General features: G+C 35.3%; 2 long non-coding RNA genes across 2 annotated transcripts in view; one reads left to right on the forward strand and one right to left on the reverse strand.

Moving 5' to 3' along the window:
- The window catches only part of LOC143657845 (uncharacterized), a 123,354-nt gene extending 115,996 nt beyond the window's left edge, over positions 1 to 7,358 (forward strand). The window contains exon 4 of the long non-coding RNA XR_013162969.1: positions 7,254 to 7,358. This is a non-coding gene — a long non-coding RNA (uncharacterized LOC143657845). The remainder of the gene's footprint in view (positions 1 to 7,253) is intronic.
- The window catches only part of LOC143657846 (uncharacterized), a 36,776-nt gene that overhangs the window by 16,987 nt on the left and 6,489 nt on the right, over positions 1 to 13,300 (reverse strand). The gene's annotated exons all lie outside the window — the stretch shown is intronic.

Genomic DNA, 13,300 nt, shown 5'->3' on the forward strand with positions numbered 1-13,300 from the left:
CGAGTGGTGAGATAAGGTATGCTGAGCTGCTTGGGCTGTGCTATGTTGCGCTCTCTCGTTTAAGTATCCAGCCAATTAAATCAAACATCATTCATTGCAGCAGGTATGTCCCCTAGCCGACTGCAGATGTAATCAGCAACAGATGAGCTTCACATGCCATTAGCTCATGTCCACAGCAATAGAACTAGGCAACTTCACCTGGTCATGTTGGCACCTGAATCTAACTACTACAAGATTTTTATAAATTTAAAAACATTGAAATTATTCAAAGCACTTTCTCTGATCACAATAATCACTAAAGAATGAGAACATTCACAAATATATGGTGATTAAATAACACACTCTTAAACAACCAGTTGGTCAAAGAAGAAATTGCTACAGAAATCAGTAGCTATCTGGAGACAAATGAAAGTGAGAATACTCCAATCATAACTTATGGGATGTGGCAAATGCTGCTCTGGGAGGGAAATTTATTGCCATAAATGCCTATATTTTAAAAAAGAAAGCGCAAAAACCAAGGATTTGACTGCTCACCTTGAGGAATTTGAGAAAGAACAGCAAACTGATCCCAAAGCCAATAAAAGAGAAATAACAAGGTTAAAGCAGAGTTAAATGAATGGGAGAACAAAAGAGCAATTGAAAGAATCAATAAAACCAAAAGTTGGTTCTTTGAAAAATCAATAAAATTGATGGGCCCTAACAAGACTGACAAAGAAAAAAAGAGAGAGGATGCAAATAAATAATATCAGAAATGAGAACGGGTGTATTACCACAGACACTGAAGAAATAAAAGAAATCATAAGTCAATACTATGAATAACTGTAGACACAACCTAGACAACTTAAATGAAATAGACAAATTCCTGGAAACACACATATAAGCTGCACTGACTCAGGAAGGAATAGAAGATCTCAATTAACCAAACACAAGTAAAGAGATTCAATCAGTCATCAAAAATCTTCCTACAAAGAAAAGCCCAGGGCCAGATGGCTTCACAGGGGATTTTATCAAACATTCCAAAAAGAACTAACAGCAATTCTGCTCAATTTTTTCAAAAAAAATGAGGAAAAAGGAACACTACTAGCTAATTTTGTGAAGCTAATATTTTAATAGCAAAACCAGTAAAGATGCTATAGGAAAGGAAAATTACAGGCCAATCTCCCTAATGAGCATAGATGCAAAAATACAACATAGATGCAAGACTACAATGAGATACCACCTCATACCAATAAGAATGGCCGGTATTAAACAATAGGAAACTATAAATATTGGAGAGGATGTGAAGGAATTGCAACACTTATGCAATGCTGATGGGAATATATAATGGTACAGTCTCTATGGAATACATTTTGGCGGTTCCTTAGGAAACTAAATATCATGTTACCCTGTGACCCAACAATAGCACTACTTGATATATACCCAGAGGAGTTGAAATCAGTGACAAAAACAGACATTTGCACACCAGTGTTCATAGCAGCATTATTCACAATAGCCAAAAGATGGGAAACAATTCAAATGCCCATCAACAGACGAGTGGATTAACAAAATGTGGTATATACATATGATGGAATATTATTCAGCAGCAAGATGAAATGATGTCCTGAAGCACATGACAAGATGGCTGAACCTTGAGGACATAATGCTGAGTGAAATAAGCCAGACACAAAATGATAGATACTGTATGATTCCACTTCTATGACCATGGTAAAGGTAAAATCAGAGGCTTATAATATAGAATATAGGGACTTAGAGATACATAGAAGTTAGAGATGGGTGAATGATTAGCTAAAAGGAGATGAACTCAAATGTAAGGGAGTAGATAGAAGTGAAGGCAGTTCTCTAGTGGGTCTATAAGTAATATTATCAAATTGAAGGTGAACAAGATTGAAAGGGGTTATATAGATCTATGTGTCCCACTGATGAACACCAGAAATATAAATAAGTTCTCGCAAGAACTACTTCAAAGGTATGATTCATGTACAAAGAGTGATTAAGTCCAGGGTACAGGAGGAAAATTGCTATTGCATGCTATGAGCTATGTTTAACAGAAAAACATTAGCAGTATCCCGGCAACAGCAGGGGTAAATAAGGAGGGAGGGACAAGAGTTAAGGGGAGGTTTAGAGTTGCTATTTGGTAACGCTGTGTTTATTGGTTATCTTTCTCTTGGGAATAATGAAATTATCTAAAATTGAGAGTATTGATGGACTGTGGGCTTTGGACCTTACACATAATGCCTAGTGAATGCAGGTGGCTGAAGGATGCACTGACTGAGAAGTAGATCGGCAAACGATGGTGCATACATATGTTCAAATATTGTGGTACTACAAAAAGGAACAATGTCATGAGGCATGCAGTGATGTGAATGAACAGGTGGGACATTTGGTGAGGCAAAACAAGCCAGAAATGAAAGAACAATTATTGTGTGGGTCTCCTTGAGAAAATTCTTAAAAGAAAACAAGGGCGTAGATAGTAAGCTCTTCTAGCACACACACTTAGTCCAGAGCAGAAATGATTATTTTTGGATTTTGAGAGGCTGTTTTATGTATCTATTACCTGGTATTTAGAGATTAGAACAAAGCCAATTAGGTTGGGATTAAGGTAATTCAGAACACAGGGGTAAGGAAGACATTGTCTTTATTTTAGAACCACACCTACTTTTTGAGACCATAGAAAGAAAGGTTTATTTTGTCTGGAACTTAAATTTTCTGTATCACATAATCTAACTCAACCTGTCTGGATACCTCATCTGAACAATTAAAACACAGAAAGCCCAGAATAAGAATGAGGGCCTTTAATACTTAATAGCTTAATGTAATGCCTGGATACATCCTAGAATATATTAAGCAAATAATAAAAAAAACATTTGCAAAATCCCTTGAGGGATGGGAGAAAAAATATGGAACTATTAAACATTACCATTAAGGAATCCCCTGATACTGTGTCAAACTTTAAGGACACCCAAATCAATAGGCCCAGCCCTTGATCTTGATGCTTGCTCTTGTGAAGCTTATGTAGGTAGTGGAGAAGCTTAGCCTACCTATAGGCATGCCTAAGAGTTACTTCTGGAGGACCTTTTTCATTGCTCAGATGTGGCCTCTCTCTCTCCAAGCCCAACTCTGCAAGTGAAATCATTGCCCTCCCCCCTACGTGGGACATGGCATCCAGGGGTGAAATTCTCCCTGGTGGTGTGGGAGATGACTTCCAGGGATGAGTCTGGCTCTGGCGCTATTGGAGCAATAAGCCACCCTGACCAAAAGGTATTGGAAAAGAAGTATAACTAATAAAGTATCAGTGGCTGAGAGAGTTCAAATAGTCTAGAGGCTACTCTGGAGGTCACTCTTACGCAAGCTTCTGCTAGTCATTGCTATCTATCATAACTTGCCAAACCGCAACTGAAACCATTCCAATGAATCCTAAAGAATACCCAGGGCATTATATAAGGTTCTACAAAAGTTCCATGCACTAGGTTACTTTTCTAGAAGGGCCCCTGGACCAGGTAAGTCCTGAAGCCTAGAGGGCCTATCCTCTCCAGAACATCAGATAGTTCCATCTCCCTACCCCATATTAGTGACAGCCCCTTCCAACCTGAAAAAGTTAGAATGGCCATAGCCCAAATACCCCTAAAGAATGGGAGAAAGATCAAAGGTGATGGTGGAGTTATACAGAGAAGGTAGGGTTTAACAAGCAAATATGATTGCTGAATCATTAAATTGATATTTCTTTTAGTCTTGAGTATCTTAGAGCAGCTAGAAGTAAAAACCTAAAATTGTGGAACTGTAACTGATACGAAACTCTGAAATATGTTCTACAACTAATGGTTGTGCATTGCTTTGAAATTTATTGCTTTTTTTTATACATGTTATTTTTCACACACACACACAAAAAGCCAATTGTGATAATAAAAAAATATTTATTCCTTTTAGCCTCCTATATTCTGGAGCACCTAGAAGGAAAAATCTGAGATGATGGCATGTAGCACAGTAGCTATGACAAACTCTGGGATCTGTCCTTTAACTAGTTGTTGAAGAATGCTTTGAAAACTATTGCTTTTCTTCTTTGCTTTATATATATGTTATATTATACAATAAAAAAAAGTTTAAAAAGAAGTAGACTTTTAGCAATTTAAAAGGGAAAATGCGGAGATGCTAGGGTCCTTCTCTTCCCGTCAATGGCTCTGTGAAAAATTTAAGATCCACTAAAGTGAAGTTTAGAGGAATTTCTTTCCTGACTCTGCTACATGTTAACATAAAATCAACTGGTCTCACCTAAAATGTATGGAAAATGTGGGGGCATTAAACAAATAATAATGTTTGTTTCCTAAGAAAATCATTATATTTAATATGAAAGCAACAGGTAGCAATGTGTTTCACCTTACCAGTCTAATTTACAAAAATTGTATTTCCAGTACCATATCCAATCTCTCAAAAAGGCAGTTACTATTAACAACCACATTTTCACATTTTAAGTCTACTAGTAAAATACATACTAATAAGTATAGATGCATGATACTATCATAGCATATAATTCTGATATTATTTTACATTTTCTAGAGTGTTCCAAATGTTATGTTGGCAGCTGTGCTTGGTATAAATATAACTTTATAATTATACTATAATTGATGAGTCAGAGAATAGAAGTTGCCTCCAAAGTTAACTAGAATTAAATTAAAAGCAGTCTCCTCTCATTTAAATTAATATCATCTTATATATATATAAATATATGTATATTTGAATGGGTGAATATTTTATATATATATATGCATGTGTATATGTTTTTGAGTATATATATGTGAGTTTGTGTACATAAGCATGTATTTTTTCTTGAAAGTATATCTCAAATCTTTCTAAAATCTATTATCTTCTTAAAACCTACTAGGATTATTTTGTTGTCTTACTAGGGTAAAAAACCCAAACTAGATTCTAGGTTGTACTCTCCAATATAATTTGTCTTATCACCTTCTACTCACACAATTGCATTCCATAGTTCAATTAAACAAACTCACTCACTGTTCCCAAATCCTTCATTTTCCATTCACACCCATCAAACTCTGACTCAATCTTAATAAACCATCTCCAATGGCACCTCCTCTCTGAAATCTTTACTGATCTTCACCAATTTAAAAAAATGTCTTTCTCCCTTAAATGCTCTCTATGATTTACTCAGTGCATTTAGAATATTGTCTGCTTTACATTATATTAATTTTCACACTAGTAGTATCTTGGCTTTGAAATCATAAGCTCCTTCAGGTTAGGGATTTCCCTAGCCATTTCCATGTTCTCATATGGCTGCATAGTGCCTGGTCCGGAGTGGGTATTCAATACATATTTGTTGAATTTAACAGGACAGAAGTATTTAATGCAAATTCTAAAATCAGTATCTTAGGGGTAAGGGACTGTGCTATGGTAATCCGTCCAAAATTGTGCAGGCAGAAATGTATTGATATGTCTAATATTGAAAATAAAAAAATACAATAAGAAATTAAAACATTATTTAATAGTGGATATCAGTATATCTTATTTATCTTTTCCCCTAATTTACTTGAAAAAACAGTGTCAGCATTTTATATTCTGGAATCCGAGTCGTTCTAATTTTCGGAATAGACAAACACGGATAGTATAGGCCATTCCAGAGGGGGTGGATATTGGGGAGGACGCACAGAGTAAAGCAAAAGTACCATTTGGTCTCATATATTAGATTTTCAGAAGAAATGTGTGCTGTATTATTTTTCTCTTTTACTACTCTATGAGATTTAATTATTAAATGCTAAATCCAGAGGACATGGAAAGGTATTTATGACATATTTTTATTTTTGCAAAAGCAAATAGACCAAAACTTTACAGGTACTACAAATATTTGTAGGTACTAACATTAGGGTTAAAGAACAGCATAAAATCTGTCAGGAAGAAAACAGACCTTGTATCTTAGTTCCCCCTGACAGAAGAATATAATAATAATAATAATAATAATAATCACTCATCCAGATTATCATTTTCTTAAATAAAAGATTAAAATATTAACAGAGAGTCCACAGAGAGCAACAAGTCTGCACAAATAGCATTTCTTCCTCTTCTACCAGAAACAATTGTTTTATTACCCTCATATTAATATACATTAAAGATGATTAGGTAATTAAGCATCCAAAACTGATGAGCATACCATGGACTCTGGAGCAGGCAAAATCACCCAAGAATTTGGCCGATATTTTGGTAGTAAAAACTTGAGTTAAAGAAACATCTGAATATCTATCATGACATTCACTAGTTGATCATAGTTTGAAAAACTTGTATAACTGAAGCTGTGCAAAGAAATTATTCAGCAGATGTCTTCCATTAGATTTGGATGTTTTGAATGGCTGCAAACAGTATATCTCACTATTGAGTCAGTTTGGCTCAATTTGTAGGCTTTTGATATTTCCTTTCTTTCATTGTATGTAAAGTCACATATATTAGATATTTTCAAGAGATGATTGCAGGCAAATTGAATGGCAATATCTATGAAAATCAATCTATACTTAAACATTATTCAAGATGCATTTTCCTTCTGAGTGAATAACAAACAGACATTTAAAGCAAAAACTTTTAAAGACGGGAGTATCCATTCACTTCAGTGACCTGTCAGAAATGAGCACAAATACCCTTTTCTCCCATTGAAACTGAAGAAAAACTGCAACTTTTTACTTTTAAAAGGTTATAAGATGACATGCTCTTTTGAGGCATTTATTTGCATCAAAGAATGGATTTTTTAAGTATCTCAGAATTTGAACATTAAACTGTCTTAATATTTATGTCATTTGATTTTTTTGTGTGCATTATTTTTAAGTCAGAGTCTGCTTCTACATCTCTTATTATTACTATGTCTAAATTAATATGTGGTAAATACACTTCCTGATAGTATACAGACCTAGAGATTTTAACACAAGCATAGATTTTTGTAATCAGCGCTGCTTAACACAATAAAGGACAATTTCATCACCACCCCCCAAAAGAATTATTTTAGACAGTCGTTACTCCCATTCCATCGTAACACCTGGCATCAAGCCATCTGTTCTCTCTCCCTCATAGTTTTGCCTTTTCCATAATAACATATCAGGAAACATACAGTGTGTGACTTGTGAGACTGGCTTCTTTCACTTAGCATGATACATTTGAGACTCTTCCAAGTTGTTGTGCGTAAAAGTAGTGTGCCTTTTTTTGTTGCTGTCAGTATTCCATTATACGGATGTCTGACAGTTTGCTTATCCATTCATCCACAGACGGACATTTGGGTTGTTTGCAGTTTGGGACGATCATGAATGAAGCTGTTACAAACATTTGTGTACAGGTTTTTGCCGATCCTAAGTGGGTTTGCTGTGACATATGGTAAGTGCATGTTAAACTTTCTGCAAAAACATCAAACCGTTTTCCAGAATGGCAGCACCATTCACATTTCTACTATCAATATTCAAGAGTTCTAATCACTCCACATTCTCACCTGTCCTTGGTGTTGTCTGGTTTTGTTGCCTGACTGACCCAAATTTGTTGCAAAATCTTAAATCTGCTTTCTTAGACAATGTTTAAATCATACTGTAGTAAAATTCGATTGATTGCAATCCTAAGCTCACATGATAGGTCTAATAAATATATACTCAATTGAATACTTATCTGTACAGCCCACTGAAGGGATAGAGATCTAAATTTCATGAGGTTCATTAGGAGAGAGGCATGCGTCACCCCCAACAATACAAGGAAAGGCAAACTAAAGCCTGCATCAGGCCAAATCCAGCACTTGTGTGTTTTTTTTTTTTTTTTTTAAAGGAAAGACAGAGAGAAGGAAGGAAGGATAGAAGGAAGGAAGAGAGGAAGAAAGGGAAACATCTTTTAAACATTTTCTTGTTTTATTGTATTTTGTTTCTCCGTTTTCGTTACATGGGCTGGGGCCGGGAATCGAACCGAGGTCCTCCGGCATAGCAGGCAAGCACTTTGCCCGCTGAGCCACCGCGGCCCCACTTGTGTGTTTTTGTAATACAGTATCATTAGAACACAGCCACTCCCATTCATTTACATACCACCTGTGACTGCCTTTATCCTACAACAGCACAATTGAGTAACTGCAAAGCCAAAGATATTTACTATCTGGCCTTTTACAGGAAAAAAGTTTCTATCTCCTGTCTCAATATAATGATTTTCATATTGTCTATCATAGTGAAAATATTACTTAGATCTTTGCCCATAGAATTTTAAGCCTGAAAAGATTAAGACATAAGGACTAAGATATGAGTGATGAAGTAAATTACTGACAAAAGCAAAATAACAGAAGGCCTTTTTTCTCATATTTTATATTTTGTAATCAGATAACATTTTAGATAACACAGTTTAAGTAATAATGTTAGGTCAGATAACCACCAACCTCTTAGGAAAACCAACAGAGACTGCTCTAAATTTAAAGAACCACAAAGTAAGGAGGCAATTCAAAGAGTTTATTTGGGTCTGCAGAAGCAAGAGTCCCACACTCGTCCAAAAGTCAGCACCCCTAAGCTTTCCTATCCTTGGCTTATAAACTAGGTCTTGTGTAGCTTGGGGCCAGGTGTTTTACATAAAGCTAGAATTATTTGCATTTATAGTTATCTGTTGACTACTAATTAATGAGCATGTCCCTAGGGTTATATAATCCTATGTTGTCTACGTACAATTTCTTTCATTAATTGCTCAAAAATGAAGGAAAGTCTCCATCTCTTTTACTATGCTAATAAGGCAGGGGTAATCTTAAGGATATTTTGGGGGCTACTGCACCTGTGCTTGTGACGGGTTGAATTCCATTTCTCTGCTTGATAAGAGAAGCAGGATGTAGTTAACCTGCAAGTGCAGAATTTTGGCCTAAGTATGGGCTCTAAATTTGTATAGTGTATGTACATCTCATCAGTGTTTAATGCTGGGCTCTTGGTTCCAATGGCTTTTATAAAGGGGAATTTAATAAGTTGCTAGTTTACAGTTCCAAGGCCGAGAAAATGTCCCAATTAAAACAAGTCTATAGAAATGTCCAATCTAAGGCATCCAGGGAAAGATACCTTGGTTTAAGAAGGCTGATGAAGTTCAGGGTTTCTCTCTCAAGTGAGAAGGCACATGGCGAACACAGCCAGAGATTCTCTCTCATCTGGAAGGGCACATGGCGAACACGGCATCATCTGCTAGCTTCTTCTCCTGGCTTTCTGTTTCATGAAGCTTCCCAGGAGGCATTTTCCTTCTTCATCTCCAAAGTGCTGGCTGATGTACTCTGCTTCATGGTGCTGCAGCATTCTCTGCTCTCTCTGAATCTCTTTCTTTCTCCAAAATGTTGCCTCTTTTATAGGACTCCAGAAACTTATCAAGACCCACCCAAATGGGTGGAGACAAGCCTCCAGCTAATCCAGTTTAACAACCACTCTTGATTAAATCACATCTCCAGGGAGATGATCTAATTACAGTTTCAAACATTCAATACTGAATAGGAATTAAAAGAAACAGTTGCCTTTACAAAATGGGGTTAGGATTAAAACATGGCTTTTCTAGGGTCCATACGTCATTTCAAACCAGCACAATATGCTAATAAAGCAGGGGTAATCTTAAGGATATTTTGGGGGCTACTGCACCTGTGCTTGTGACTGGTTGAATTCAGTTTCTCTGCTTGACCAGAGAAGTGGGATATAGTTAAACTGCAAGTGCAGAATTTTGGCCTAAGTATAGGCTCTAAATTTGTGTAATGTATGTATATCTCATTAGTTTTTAATGCTGGGCTCTTGGTTCCCTTTCTGCCATAGTTCTAGCTGGCTACCAACCTCTCCTATGAAAATGTAATCATTTGTTGTAACCCTATTAACTTTACTGTCATCCGTCACAACCACTCCACAATAAAATAGATAGTGAAAGCAAAGCTATCAACCAGCATAAAGAAACCAGGAAATTTTATCTATTATTTTTATTTTTAGTTTAAAATGCCATTACAATTAGAGTTCTGGTCTTATCCACATTAATGTATTAAAACAGCATTACCTATAGATAGTGCAGGATTTAATCTTTTTAGATTTGAGCATGTATGTGTTTTAGCTAACCACACAAATAATATTTCAGTATCTTGAATATTTCTAGCAATGGAATGACCCTCATATGTTTCTGATTTCTTTGTGGTTTATGATATCCTAGCCCAGGCTAGACTCAAAGAGACTATCTTGGGGGGGATTGATTGCAGAGTGGAGGGTTCCCAAGGTTCCTATCAATTGAGGTTTTGTGACTTGGGTGATGACAATTGGGTAAAATAAATAGGACTGAAGAGCATCCCCTTAAAAAAACAATAAAAAGACCTGTGTATGTGTGTGTTTGTGCATCAGTGTATGTCCTATACGCCTCCTTTCAAATGCTACTAGTATTTACCAAACAACAAACAACTTTTCTATGCTAATATAAGTGCTACGGGAGATAGGGAAGGTTATAAAATATTGGTTCTGCTCTCAAGAATTAGATTTAGGCTCAAGAGTTTAGAAGAGAGATTGTTAGTATATTAAGGAAGGTTAAGATGTGGGGTAATAAAATTTGAATGGTTCTTCAAAAGATTATAATTTACATAGAAAAGAAAAGATGCAATACGCTTTCAGAAGAAAAATATTCAACTAGTTTGGATGAAATCAAAGTAGATGAAAATCAACAAAAAAATCTAGAAATCTATCATATAGAAATAATCAGTTCATAACAAAAAGAGCCTTTTTGCTCTTTTTATGTATATATGTATGTATATTTCTACAAAAAAGTGCATATTAAATATACAATTATTCAACTTGCTTTTCCACTTTGCAAAATAAGATTACTGTTTTCTCGTATCATTAAATATTCTTTTTAGCATGATTTTAATGGCTGAATACTATATATTCTATAATTGAATCATAATTTACTTAATCCTTAGTATTTAGAATTCCCATTAAGGTGGTTAAAGAGGAGGATAATATCAATAAATTTGTTTTTCAAAGACAAATCCGATATTTGGATTCAGACAATCTTAGACAAATTTTGCAATGACAGGACACATGATGATGCTCATTTTTTTTAAGTTATTCATTTTGCTTTATGATCTTATTTAGAGGATTTGCCTGTTTAGTAAGACTAAATTGAAGAATTAGGAAGAGAAGCTTGGTTTACACCTAAATACCAAGAATGATATATTATGGTAGACATTACCATAAAGGCAGATGGCTCACCAAAAGTTATCTTAGTGAACCCCTTTGTTACAGGCTGTGACAGGATTCAGTTGTTTCTTACCAATGGGTGCTAGGAGAGATGGAAAGTCCCATTACTATCCACACTTGCCTGGATTGTTTATGGATACTGAGGGATTCACTTACTTTTACATTTCCTTTTGCCATTAATATTATGTTTGAAGAGAAGGGAGATGGGTTGTGTGCTTTGTCCCTTTATCCGTTCTTTTCTCCTAAGTCCCATTAGCAGAGTACAAGCTCTCCTTTCCCCATGGCACTTTTCTGAGAACATTTCATAGCATGTGTACTGGGAGAATAATATCTTTGCAAGGAGTGCTTTATCTATGTTTTGTAGAAAGGAATAAAACAGGGAATGTGTTTTTCTGAAGCTACTGCTTAAAATGCATGCCATACCTTAATGGAGAATTGATATAAATAGAAAAAATGATTTGAGATTAATACTATTTTTAAAAACATGGCTGTCATAAAAAGATGAAAATTCAGAGTTTGAAAAAATATACTACACATTTTTTACTGAATCCATCTTGGCAGTACTTTCATGTTCTTTAATCTCTTTTCCTTTCTTTTTTATCACTTGGTTTTTGAAAGTTTAATTCTCTGTGCTGTACTTTGAGCAATAAAAAGTATATCCAGAATTAAAAAAAAAAACTCTTAAATTTAGCTTTTTATTAGAGCAAAGATCCTTGAAAACAAACTTTATAACATTGACAGGGGAAGAGAAAGAGGAGAAGCTGAAGAAACAGAGGTGCTAATAGCAAGTTTTGTTCGGTCCCAAGCTGCAAAGCATTCTATAGGGCCAAGCACATATGCCTCATCCTCTTTTTCTAGATTGGAGTCTTCTCTTAATCATACTATTGGTTATTAGCAGTTATAAATGTAATTTTTATCAATAAATAATGAAGCAGCTAATCTAGAACTGAAATTTCTGATTGGGTTTCCCAAATTCTGAAAGACGCATTTTAGACATGGCTTGTTTTAGTACAGTAATAACATCTGTTGGGGAAATATAATTAAAAAAAAATCTTCTCCCAACCCAGAAAACCCTTCCTCAAAGGTAGAAGAGAAAGAAAACCAATTGTATTATTGAATAAGCATTAAACCAGAATGTGATGCATCACAGCCAATCCATTAAAGAGACTGTAAAGAAAGAATTCTCACCCTTTTATACTGCCAGGCAGATATAGTTCATGACATACACGGACTCAAGATAACTAGTCTTAAGGTACAAGGACTTGACAGACACATTTGTCACACATAGGTCATCTTAAATTCACCTGGTAATTGAGGTGGTCTCTGTGTTTATTAATTACCTCTATCCAAAGGAATAATGAAACTTCTCATATCTCTAAGACAGGTAGAGAGTTAAAATTTGGAGCCACATCCCCAAGCTAAACACCCCTGAAAATGGGAAAATAAGTCTACTATCTTCCTTAATGTCTACAGGTCCTTAAGAAAGACATTCTTGTATTGTAAAGTAAGCAAGAGGCTTATTTTAATGTTTCTAATGTCTACATACATTTCAAAGTGGCAAAGAATGTTAAATTATAGATTTTCTAAAGAAAATGCTCTAAGAATAGAGAAGGGGGGTCTTTTTTTTTCCTTTATTGACCAGGGAAAATTGTTTTTTTTTTCACTCTGTATGTACCCTTACACATGTGATCTAATAAATTTTCTGTTATTACTCACCATAGAAGTGATGATTTGACTTAAAGTCAGTTTTTCTTAAGGAGTAGATTGGCAATTACCTTGATCAATTTCAGTCAAAGTCAAATAAGAATCACCATGAATGTGTTTGTGCACAATACCAGATAGGAAAGTCATGGTCAAAACTGGTCTATTTCAGGAATAACATATTGGAATCTTTGTAGGTTTCATTGAGAATTATCCTACCTAGGATAAATCAGTGACAAACAGTGTGAAAAAGTTAATGAACTATCCCATCCACTTAACAGTTATTCATTTCTTTCCTAAGCTAGCACATAGTTAGGTAGATTCTGAAAAGCCTTCTTTATTCCATGTGTCTGCGATGCTCCTTTCTAGTTACTATACTGTTGGAGGCTCTGCCAAACCAGAAATGATCC

Source organism: Tamandua tetradactyla, chromosome 15 (genome assembly GCF_023851605.1).
Source record: "Tamandua tetradactyla isolate mTamTet1 chromosome 15, mTamTet1.pri, whole genome shotgun sequence".
Taxonomy (NCBI): domain Eukaryota; kingdom Metazoa; phylum Chordata; class Mammalia; order Pilosa; family Myrmecophagidae; genus Tamandua; species Tamandua tetradactyla.